The sequence below is a fragment of the Mastigoproctus giganteus genome, chromosome 8, assembly GCF_048544385.1.
Source record: "Mastigoproctus giganteus isolate SK-2022 chromosome 8, ASM4854438v1, whole genome shotgun sequence".
NCBI classification, from domain to species: Eukaryota; Metazoa; Arthropoda; class Arachnida; order Uropygi; family Thelyphonidae; genus Mastigoproctus; species Mastigoproctus giganteus.
The window spans coordinates 160,523,135-160,536,565 of NC_143582.1; positions in this window are offsets into that span (position 1 = coordinate 160,523,135).

Here is a 13,431-nt window from a genome sequence, read left to right on the forward strand (position 1 = left end):
ATGGCATAGCAAGAATTCCAGCAGGCCAGATTTCAGGATTGAAGAGTGCTTCAAAATCTGCAGCAGCAGCTACATCGATCTTAAAGGAGGCGTAGGTGGGATATTTCATGGATAGCTTGATGACTCTACCATTCATTTTTAATTCAGCAAGAAGGTTTTCCACATCATCAGCTGTGGTAGCAGGGGACAGCCTACTAATGAAGACATTACGCATCCGCTTGTCCATCGTTCCAGTTTTCGCAATTTGCATCTTGCTGAAGTGCGGATTGGTTCCAATAACTTTAAAATTGGGGCTCAGTTCCTTAAGAGTTGGATTACAGGTGAGTGTTCTTTGTTCTTTTGTTCCTTGGCTTGCAATCATTGCATACGTTGTAGTGTCTCTATGGGTCTTTACATTAGATACAAACGTAGTCCCAGTATAATGGTTACCTCTCAAGTTGTTTGAAGTGGAGCCACAGTTGCGATATATACTTCAGCTTTGATATACTTCTGAGTTTTGTGATCGCGAATAGGTGGAACTTGGCAGGTTCTGCTCCTGATGACTTCTTTGGGTCTTCTGGGAGGCAGTATTTCCTGAGTATCCGTTGGCATCTGCTGTGATTTCAGCATATACTGGTCTAGTGCTACGTTCAAGGCACACAACTTTAGCCTCACATATTGTAAGAATAGGGGATGGAGAGGGGGTCATGTGGTAATAAAGATGGGGTGGTTTGGGTAGGAGCTCTCGGTTTCGCATGAAAGTGTCTGTCAGGAGGATGCTGCTCATGATGGTCAGTTTGAACAGCTAGATCACAAGCAGATTGCTTCAAGTCATCAAAGTTTTTCCCTAACACCTCCAATGTTTTATGTATTCATTCATTGTGTTCTCGTAGTCGCTTGTTTTCAAGCAGTAGGTCTGCGAGGATATTATGAATAAAAATACTATGAATAAAACACTATGATTGTAGAATATGCATAGGCAAAAACAGTGGTCATGACACTGTGCACCGCATGTGAAGTAGCTGAGTGGTCAGCACGGAACAGTGAAATAGTACATGCTCTTTGAGTGGATCGGGATCCATGCCCGTGAATACTAAATGACGATTGTACGGAGGGTTGATTCAGCCTTTTGATAATGATTTTGACATTAATCCTGCTTGTGACATACGGCAGAAATGTAAAGTTTTTTTCGCGCAGGCGCAGTCCCAAACCTTATGAACAGGTGCATCAGTTGTAGAAGTTGTTTTAATGTCGACATGCCTCGGAAATCGGACTCATGGTTGGAAGGTTACATAATCGCGCTTTCCGAAGAAGGGTACAATTATACGAAAATTATTGATAGGTGCAAGTCGAAAACTTTTAGTGTATCTAAGTTTGGTATCCATAAGGTTTTGAATGGCAAAGGAAAATTCCGCGAAGCTGTTGCAAGTGGGCAGAAAACACCGAAGAAACTGCAACCTGCTCCAAGTCGAACAAGGGAGGTGGTACAAAAAGTGCAGTCGCTCGTTGTCGATGAAAATCCAAAAACCCGAAGAGCTATAGCGTCACGTGTGGGGACCTCCCAGTCAACCGTTTGTCGCATAATCAACGAAAATTTGCAACTGGAGAAGAAGCACAAAGCCCGCGTACACCGTCTAGGAGCAAGGCACATTGCAGAGCGGCGGGTCAATGCTCAAAAACTCTACGAAAAATATCTGGCAGCTGAAAGGTGGAAATTCGTAGCAATATTGGATGAGATGTGGGTATACCTTTCCGATTGCAACAAAATTCGGCAATTTATTACCGTCCACAGGGTGACAAGGCCTTTCCAACATGGGCGCGTCAGTGCAAGGAAAGTTTTGGCCGAGGTTTTATGGTTGTAGCTGGTTTTTGTTATAACGGCAAATTTGAGTTGGTAGAGTCGCTAAAAACGTGAAAGTCAACTCAGTGTATTACCAGACTGAAGTTCTACAGCCCACATTGTACGGTTCTGACGTACAATGTGAAATACCCACATTGTACGGTTCTGACGTTGAAAAGGTCTGGGTGCACCAGGATAAGGCGTCCAGCCACACGTCACGCTTCGCTTTTTTGCGGAGAATGGAATCGGCGACAGGTATTCGTTCGATCCCATTTGAAGATATACCTGTCAAACCACCTGACGCCGCACCCATGGATTTTTGCGCATTCGGACTTTTGAAAAGAGCCTCTGAAACCGCCGCCCCAGAACTGTTGAAGGTTTGTGGAAATCTGCCAGCAGGAATGGGACAAGATCGACTTGGCAGTTTTGCAGCGCGCTTTATTTCAATGGAAATTGCGATGTCGTGCGATAGTCCATGAGCAAGGAAAACAAATAGAACACAACCAGTGGTGGCTGCACGTTTTAAAGGACTGTCAAAATCGTTGTCAAAAGGCTGAATCAACCCTCCCTATTCATGATTTATTGTAAACTCCTCTAACCTGGTGGTCGGACCTTAGTATAAACAAGAACATTAATAGATAAAATCTAAATTCAAAAATAGCAAAAGCTTAAATTTCCAGTACTCACCTTTGATCGATCTGCAATTGTTATGGTTTGAATAATAAGAGATTGGCTAACTTTAAGGTGATTGGTTTATTAAAAAATTAAGGGGATGAATAAGTGGTAATTACGATGGAAACGGAATTAAAATATGCGCAAGGAAGTAGAAGTGCACTAACTCCGTCCTTGGTTGTCGTGAAGTTGATTAAAGTTGAAATTCTAAATAGTGAATAAGCCAATAGTCGTAACGGTGGACTTTCGTTAAAACGTCTTCAGTTGGCAAGTTAAGTGAAAGGGAACGCGTACTGTATTTAAGAAGAATTTTGTAATCCCGTGATGCACTTTGCCGCTTGCGAGAATCTCAAATTGGTGAGATTCCAAGCCGGAGAAAGATTGAAGTCGAGTTTCGCATTTAAAATGTTTAGATCGGAGTGGTGACGGAACCATTCTATAATGAGGGCTTCATATTGCAAGATTTTGTAATTGTTTTTTAATTTTAATATGGTGATAGCTGAATCAACTAGGGGGGTATGGTTGTTGGAGCGTACGTGTAAAGTAAGTTCAGTGCTGGATTGTCCTGTTCTGAAGCTATTGTAGTGATAATAGGCTCTTGTATTAGATGGCTGGGTTGAACCGAATTTGGTTGTAGTACTGCCAATGTAACAGGCGTTACAATTTTGTTGACATTTAATTAAGTAAATAATATTATTCATTCCGCTTGTTGGATATTTATGTGTTTCTTTATATTTATTGAAAAGTGATCCAAGTTTATTGTAGGTAGAAAAAATAAGTGTAATGTCCGTGCCTGCAAATATTCGCCGAAATTGTCCTGCAAGATTACTATGTAAGGGAGAACGATACGTGTTTTGCTATTTGTAATGCGTTTTATAGGGTTATTAATATTATTTTTTACGATGGAAATAGTGTGTTGAATTAAGTGCTGTGGTTAGTTTCTGGCTATGAATTTTTTTGTGAGGTATTGTAACTCTTTGGATAGGTCGTCTTGTGAGGTACTGTATTTAATGGCATTGTGGATTTGGTTATAGAGAACAGACTTTTTTACGTTTTTACAGACTTTTTACTTTTTTAAGAGGGTGGTGTGATGTAAAGTGTAGGAATTTCCCTGTATGCGTATGTTTTCAAAAAACCTTAGTTCCTGTTTTATATATGGTGAGATTGAGGAAGTTAATTTGTTTATTAGTTTCTATTTCGAGTGTGTATTTTAGTCTGTCGTGAATTGAATTAAATTTTGTGAAAAGGTTATCAATTATAGTTTTATTTCCTATTATGAGTATATCATCAGCATATCGCATGTATAGCTTTATCTCGGAAGGATAAGGTTGTAGGATCTGATTTTCAACTGTAGCTAAGTAAATTTCAGATAGAGGGGCGGAAATGCCTAAGCCCATTGGTAAACCGAATATTTGTTGAAAAATCCGATTATGAAACCTCAAATGTCTAAAATCTAAAATGGACTGCTTACTTTCATGATGAAGAGGAGGGAACATATCAGTGCTAGAAGCGAATTTATTTGTGAGACTATTTAATGCCTGAATTACATTTTATTTGGTTATGGTGATTTCCGTTAGCAGAGGTCTGATATCAAGATTGGACCGTTTTGGAGTCTTGTTGTTCATGTAATTTACCAGCCAACTGGTATTGTTTGGTGCGAGAGAGTTATACTTTAAATTAGGATCTGGAGAGACGTTAGAAATATTAATATAATAAAATAAATACTAAATGAGCTCTGCGTGCTCAGATGACTTTGAGAGTGCGCACATGACCGCGAGATTGTGCAAACATTCATTCACTAAATCGGCGCTCATTTTTGGTGCACAGACATGTATGGGATTGCCGCCAGCGTTTGTCGAGTTTCAAAACTGCTGATTCTAAGATAGAGTGCAGCCTTGTACTCTTGCAACGATTTAAGGCTTTTGGACAGCTTGACACACTTAACGATTCTAACCAAAGGCTGTGTCGATAGTGTCGGGATTGGTCAATCACCTCACAATCGTGTCTGAGGTTAAGGTCATGATAAGTTGACTAGAAATGTTCCGCGTTTGCGGAGTGTTCAGTGTCACCTAGGCGAATCGATCTATCAATTCCTCTGACTGGTCGTCCCGAAGTATAAACAGAAAAGTTATTTATTTTCATGTTCTGCGAGGCGATCCTGAAGGCGGCTTGAACTCTCCCCTATATAGCAACTGGCGCAATCGTGGCATGTTACGCGGTATACTATTCCACTACATAAGAGAAGAGCGATGGGAGTTTTTACGTTTGAGAACAGAGAATGTAAGCTTCTACCAGGGAGTTGTAAGCATTTCATGCGGTACTCACGTAGGATCTTAGAAACCTGGTCCGACGTGCTCAGATAACAAGGAATATAGGCAGTGGGTACACTGTCACGGGGGGGGGGAGACAACGGCCTCGTATGATTCGCAAGTTCTTTTGCTTGTAGCAAGCACTTGTCTAATACATGGCTTGGGTACCCACAATTGACTAGGTGAGCTTTTACTCTGGAAATCTCGGTGCGCCTGGCTTCCTCTTAGCTGGAATGGCTCCAAGCTCGAGAGAATAGAGCGCGTGCAGTGCTCTATTCTCTCGAGATGACAAAGATGACAAAGGGCATGGGCTGATCTGTAGATAATAAATTTTCTGCACCACATTGGCTTATGTTATACAGAGGTTTCCAAACGTGAGCCCACACGCTTCACTAGAACATCCAGGAAAGGAAGGGGTCCGCTCACTTCTAACTCTAAGGTGAACTGGATGAACGGAGATAAGGAGTTGAGGTACTCTAACAGTGTTGCCTCTGAATTAAGTGGGATGATGGTGAAGATATCATCAACGTATCTGCATCACATTGTAATAAGTACAGGCAGGTTTAGGAATATCTGTTACTCTAATTTCTCCATTGCGCTGCTAGCAACGACGAAGCTGACAGGGGCGCCCATAGCCGTACCGTGTATCTGTTTGTACAGAGAATCGCCAAAAGCAATGACACCGCCTGATAAGCATTGGTTGAGTGAGGGCAGTACTTCTGTATCTTCTGTAGCGATGTTCTATTTGATAGGCTGGGATCACTCTCTAGAAATCGCCTGATATAGACAACGGTTTCTTGGACTGGAATGGAGGTAAACAGAAACAACATCGAAGGACACCATGATCTTGCTGTCAGGGATTGTAAGTTGCTCGATTAGGTGAAGGAGTCCCTCGCTGTTGGTGACCATATGGACAGTATTTCCCACTAGAGGTGTTAAGAGGCGGTCGATGTGCTTAGACAGTTCGTATGTCGGCGAATTTTGCAACAGGACACAATCGGTCGGAGAGGAATGCCTGGCTTGTGAACTTTCGGCAATCCATAAAATTGTGGAAGTTGGCATCGCGTGGCATGCAATTGCCATCGTGTCGATATTGAAATCTTCCCAGATTTGAATCACTTATAGATCAATTTGTTGACATTTGATTCCAGCCGTTCTAAGACTTTGATGGATGGGTGGGTCACTAACAGGCTCGTAAACGTTTGGATCTTTCAAGAGGGCGAGGGCTTTCTCCAAGTAGTCCGATCGGTGTAATATAACTGTGCGATGGCCTTTGTCGGCGGGAAGCACGATGATGCTGTTGTCTTTTTTCTGATTGAGTGAAGAACATCGTGCTGACAACGGTTGTAGTTGGAATTTGTAGGTCGTGCGTGTCGAAGGACAGAGGCTGTTCTGACGCGGATGTCATTAGCAGTCTCTTCAGGGAGGTTGGCTATGGATGCCTCTACTCCTATGGCGATTTGTGTGATTGGTGGTCTCGACGGTAAGACGGCGAACTTCATACCGGAGGTAAGAACATTGACCTGTTCAGATGTTAATCGCTTGCTGTTGTTGTTGTTGTTTATGGGGTTTTAAGTGCAATGGCTACTTAGGCCATATTGCACTTAGAAAAGTGGTTCATACTGCCTGTTTGTTTCATGTAGAAGCAATTAGAAACGGCTATACATTCCTATTTGTTTTAGGAAGGAGAAGAATTCTGCGATGTTTGATTTTTCGCCTATGATATGGCTAAGTGACAATGGTACCTTTAAGCTTGCTAGAGAACTGAATGACATTAGTCGAGCATTATGATACAGAGTACATTCTAGAAGTATGTGTTTCACTGTAAGTGGTGTATGACAATGATTACACTCAGGAGGGTCATTCCCTGAGAGGAGGAACAAATGAGTTAAATGAGTATGACCGATTCTGGCTCTGGTTAGGATTACTTCTTCTTGTCTGTTAGTAATCAGGCTAGAGGCCCATAATTTTGGTACAGGTTTAATTTGAAAAAGTTTATTATGAATTTGTGCTTGCCATTGTAGAGTCCATCGATCTTTACATATACTTCGGATCTTCATTTTATAATCAGTAAACGGTATTAAGAAATTTGTTGGGGCTGCTCTAGATGGATGTTTGGCAGCATCATCCGCAATTTCATTTCCTGGTATTCCAGTATGACCAGGTATCCAGCAGAAAATAACTTTTTGTTGGCAATCGCTTGCTGCTTAAATTCAGAACGAAATTAGCATTATTAATAGGACGCGTTTTTGCTCTCGAAGAGGGAGCTTTTCTGGTTAAATGAATAAATTTTCCTGTTGGCGGGAACGTATGATCTCCCCAGCGACATTCTTTAGCCTAATTCATACTCTTTATTGTCAAGCCAATCGTGTCTGATACTTACGTTCCCCGCCAACAGCGAAAATTTATTAACTTAACCAGACAAGAAAGCCCTCGCTTTCTTCGAAAATACAAATGTTTACGAGCCTGTTAGTGACCCACCCATCAAAGTCTTAGAACGTCTGGAATCAAATGTCAACAAATTGATCTATAAGTGGGAAGATTTCAATATTGACACGATGGCAGTTGCATGCCATAGGCTGCCAACTTCCACAGCTTTATGGATTGCAAAAAGTTCACAAGCCAGTCGTTCCTCTCCGACCGATTGTGTCCTGTTGCAATTCGCTGACATACGAACTGTCTAAGAACATCGCCCGCCTCCTAACACCTCTAGTGGGAAATACTGTCCATACCATACAGTCACCAGCAGCGAGGAATTCTTTCACCTCATTGAGCAACTTATAGTCCCTGACAGCGAGATCATGGTGTCCTTCGATGTTGTCTCTCCGTTTACCTCCTCCAGACGATGTCCAACAGGCCATCGTCTGTACCACGCGACTTCTAGAGAGTGATCCCAGCCTATCAAATAGAACATCGCTAACTACAGAAGATATCTGTACTGTTCTCGACCTATGCTTGTAAGGCGGTGTCATTGCTTTTAGCGATTCTCTGTACAAGCAGATACACGGTACAGGCTATGGGTGCCCCTGTCACTTCCGTCTTTGCTAATATCGCAATGGAGGAATTAGGGAACAGATATTCATAAACCCACCTGTACTGATTGCAATGTGATGCAGATACGTTGATGATATCTTCACCATCATCCCACTTAATTCAGAGGCAACACTGTTAGAGTACCTCAACTCCTTATCTCCGTTCATCCAGTTCACCTTAGAGTTAGAAGTGAGCGGATCCCTTCCTTTCCTGGATGTTCTAGTGAAGCGAGTGGGCCCACGTCTGGAAACCTCGGTGTACCATAAGCCAATGTGGTGCGGAAAATTTACTAACTACAGATCAGCCCATGCCCCCTTGTCATCTAAACAGCACTGCACGCGCTCTATTCTCTCGAGCTTGGAGCCATTCCAGCTCAGAGGAAGCCAGGCGCACCGAGATTTCCAGAATAGAAGCTCACCTATGTATTAGACAGGTGCTTGCTACAACCACAAGAACTTGCGACTCATCCGAGGCCGTCGTCCCCCTGTGACAGTGTACCCACTGCCTATATTTCCTTACTATCTGAGCACGTCGGACCAGATTTCTAAGATCCTACGTGAGTACCGCATAAAATGCGTATAACTCCCTGGCTTACATTCGCTGGTCTCGAACGTAAAAACTCCCATCGCCCCTCTCTTACGTAGTGGAATAGTATACCGCGTAACATGCCACGATGCGGCAGTTACTATATAGGGGAGAGTTCAAGCCGCCTTCAGGATCGCCTCGCAGAACATTATAGATCGATTCGCCTAAGTGACACTGAATATTCCGCAATCGCGGAACATTTCTGGTGAACTCATCATGACCTTAACCCCAGACGCAATTGTCAGGTGATTGACCAATCCCGACACTACCGTCACAGCCTTTGGTTAGAATCGTTAAATGTATCACGCTGTCCAAAAGCTTTAAATCGTTGCAAGGGTACAAGGCTGCACCCTATCTTAGAATCAACAGTTTTGAAACTAGACAAACGCTGGCAGCAATCCCATACACGTCTGTGCACCAACAATGAGCGCCGATCTAGTGAATGAATGTTTGCACAATCTCGCGGCCATGTGCTCACTCTCCAAGTCATCTGAGCACGATGAGCTCATTTAGTATTTATTTTATTCTATCTCTAACGTCTATATTTTGTTAGTATTCTGTATGCGTTTATTTTCACTTTCTGAACAAGGGGTTTGTTACCCTGAAAGCTTGTATTAATCTTAACTTAACTTGCTTATTAAAATCTAGTTCTAGTGGAAACAGTATGTGCGAAATTACTGACTTAAATCATGGAATCCAATACCACAGGCCCATTCTTTAAAAATCAACTGAAATCTATTGCATTCGTTGGCGGGTTGATTAGTACATTGTATCTGTTATTAGAGTATTTTTATTCCTACCCACCGACCCTGCTTTAAAATTATGGTTATCGGATTACCCGGGTGAGTACTTTTGGGATGTCGTATCTGACCACATTCAGATTTGAAGTTGTAATGTAGAGAAGATGGTATCGTTGCCTGTTGCAATAAATACATATTTTATCAATAGACACATGAAATCAAAATTTTTCGGTAACAAAGAATTTTTTTTTTTTTTTTTTCCATTCCACACTTACAGGAGAAGCAAATTAATGGTTTCTTGTAAAAGATTTGTCCCTACAAGCCTTCACATAATAGACACCAGCTGGTGCATTAATAATTGGCAGTGTAGAACGTCCCATCTACATTGATAATGGGCAGTGTAGTAAGTCCCATCTGCATTGATAATGGGCAGTGTAGTAAGTCCCATCTGCATTAAACCAGTTTTCTGAATAGCAAATTCCCATTTTCAAACGTAGAGAATATGATTGGAAAGAAAATATCTAATTGTATCATACAATTTTCTTGTAATATCTCATTATTTAAATCGAAAATTTTCAGATCCAAGAAAAAATAATTTTTCCTCACTGTTGGCTTTTGTTGCAACATAAAGAGTGACACTGTTGTTTAGTCGCAATGTTGACGTGACTCTTGTCAGGTGGTCTAGGAGAAACTGGCGGTTTCTCATCAGCTGTTGTTCGAAATTACCCAGAATACATAGCCCGCCGGCGATACGCAGAAACGATTGAAACTGCAAACATGCGATTTCCACTGAACGCTCTTTAGGATCTCTTGCGAAGCAGAGAGAAAGGGAGGGGAGGGGGGGTTGTAAGGTTCCGTGAAAACGTAGGAAGGTAAATGATTAAATTGTTTTTGGAAAGCAAGTTTTTCTGCTTATAAGCTTAACCAACACCAAGTGTCTTCTATCTGTTCTACATGTTCCGTTAAAGTTGTTAGTGGAAATAACTTGAAACCCAAATAGAAATATACCTACAAAGAAACTCATTTAATTAAGGTATTCTTGAAAGGACCGTACAATATTCGCACACAAAGGCGAATTCGAACAATATGATACCTAATATTGGAATTACGATGTTTTCACTCAAATGAAATTTGGCCTCATAAGGGAATTCTCATGTAATCACTTTGTGTTTTTGTTGTGGATTTTGACTGCATAATGAGTACAGTTAATAATAGAGTTAACGCAATCAATTAACTGTATTCAAACAATCAGAAGTACCTAAAACTTAAAAACACAAAAAAAGAAAGAAAAGAAGAAGCTTGTAATTTGAAATCATTGCGCCCAAAACGTTACAAAATTCTGCCTGCATATCAGTCTAACTAGGAGAAAACTGTATTGTGCTTACATCAAGGATTAACTCACGGTTTTCGACCTTTTTTTTTTTTTTAATAATGGCACCTTAAGTAATTCATTTTATTTTGTGGCGCCCTTACTCAGTTTTACGCCTGTTAGATCCGAATCTCTGTATATATATATTTGCACCACTATATATATATATATATATATAGTGGTGCAAAAAAAACTGCATCACCTGTGAATTTTGCAAATAATGTGTTTTGCGCTGAATTGTGGGTTGCAGAAATAGTCGAAATGCATTTGTTAGATGGGTTATACACTGTGCTGCCACTTTATTAGGTAACACCCCTGCTGTGCACACAGCAGGGTTTGTCCCACAACATTGCAAGTCACATGACCACAGTTGTGGATATAAATGCAGCAGAACAACCTTTCTAGTATCAGTTAAGCATACAAACCGTAGCAAGAATGGGGAAAAGGAGTTATGTAACGAACTTCGAACGTGGCATGGTAGTAGGTGCAAGACGTGCTGTGCTGGACAAAGCATCTCTGAAACGACAGTTTTGAACTTTTCACGCACAACAGTTTCAAGGGTGTATCGAGAATGGTGCAACGAACAGAAAACATCCTCTCAACGACATTCCTGTGCAAAAAAATCGCTTGTTGATGAACTAGGTCCGAGGAGGATGGCTAGAATTGTACAAGCAAACAGAAGGGCCACAATGTCGCACATCATGTCAGAATACAACCTTGGTGCGCAGAACAAAATATCGCAACGGACCACTTGTCGCGAATGGGCTACAACAGCCGACAGCCACATCGCGCACCTTTGTTATCAAAGAAGAACAAGAGAGCACGCCTCCTGTGGGCACAGCAACACGAGCACGGGACTATCGATGATTGGAAAACAGTTGCTTGGTCTGACGAGTCGAAGTTCCTGGTGCATCATGTTGATGGAAAGCTCAGAATTTGGCGCAAACAACATATATTGAAGGAGGCGACAAAGCAACTAAGCAAACCCTTAGCCATAATTATGAGAGCATCCTTGGACTCAGGGGAGGTTCCCACGGACTGGAGATGTGCAAATGTATCCCCAGTTCACAAAGGGGGAGCGAAGGGTGACACGAGTAATTACAGACCAGTTAGTTTAACTTCTGTTCCGGGTAAAATAATGGAGTCGCTGGTTAAAGATGCATTGCAGGATCATCTAGACAAGACTGCAGCAATAATTCAGACACAGCATGGCTTTGTTAAGGGAAAGTCTTGTCTGACAAATTTGATAGGATATTATGATGTGGTTACAAAGGAACTGGATGCAAAAAATAATTTTGATATCCTATATTTGGATTTCAGGAAAGCTTTTGACACTGTTGCGCATGGAAGACTATTGTACAAATTGGAGCAGAATGGTATTAAGGGTAAGTTGCTACAATGGATAAAAGGATGGTTAAGTGGGAGAAGACAGAGGGTGGTAATCAATGGGTGCTGCTCTTCTTGGACTAATGTTATTAGTGGAGTCCCACAGGGTTCGGTGTTAGGTCCATTGTTGTTTTGTATATTTATCAATGATATTGATGAAGGTATATCAGGCTTAATGTCGAAGTTTGCAGATGATACAAAGGTTGGCAGGGTTGTTAATGACAGTAATGGCAGTGTGCTACTGCAACAGGATCTAGATAATTTGGGCAGATGGGCTAAGAAGTGGCAACTGAAGTTTAACCTTGACAAATGCAAAGTACTGCATATGGGTAGAAGTAACCCCAGAGAAACGTACCAACTGTGTTGTACTACACTTAATGTGGTAGAAAATGAAAAAGACCTAGGAGTAATTGTGCAGTCAGATAGGAAGTTCTCTGAGCAATGTAGACAGGCTGCCAGGGCAGGTTATGGGGTTTTGTCAATGATATACAGGGTGCTTCAGTTAAACGTTTCAGAACTTCTAAGAGGGGTAGGGTACATCCTGACAACTCGAAATCATATAGCAATGTGGGGTCGGAAATGCTTTCCTGAAGCAGTGGCAACTGAAGTTTAACCTTGACAAATGCAAAGTACTGCATATGGGTAGAAGTAACCCCAGAGAAACGTACCAACTGTGTTGTACTACACTTAATGTGGTAGAAAATGAAAAAGACCTAGGAGTAATTGTGCAGTCAGATAGGAAGTTCTCTGAGCAATGTAGACAGGCTGCCAGGGCAGGTTATGGGGTTTTGTCAATGATATACAGGGTGCTTCAGTTAAACGTTTCAGAACTTCTAAGAGGGGTAGGGTACATCCTGACAACTCGAAATCATATAGCAATGTGGGGTCGGAAATGCTTTCCTGAAGCGGTGTTGTACACAGAAGCACCATAAAGAAAAGAGACCGTAAGTGAGAAATCGTTTTAATAATACATGAAAAGAAGCAAAAGGTACATGGATTAAAGTAAGTGTTCGAAGTTTCTTCCACTGGCTACAATGCACGCCTCACATCTCCGACGCATGGACATCCGAACATTCTGGAATACTCCAGGCGAATTTCGAATTTCTTCGGCAGCTACTGCGATTCTTGCAACCAGCTCCTCAGCATTGTCAACAGGGATGTCATAAACTAGCGATTTCATATGACCGTGAAAATTCCTTCACAAGGGAAGGAATTTTCAACACGCATAACGACCATATCTGGGCGGTCGAGAACCCGCATGCAATACGACGTCGTGCAGCCCAGATTCGATTTTCGGTCAATGTATGGGCCGGTATTATGGGAAATCACCTCATCGGACCTTACCTGTTACCGTGTCGTCTAACCGGACCTATCTACTTGATCTTTCTGCAGCAAGTATTGCCACAACTTTTGAGAGATGAACAGATTTCTGCATCGACGCAACAGACAATGTGGTTCCAACACGATGGAGCCCCTGCCCATTATAGCGGAGATGTTCGTAACGACCTGGATGTCACA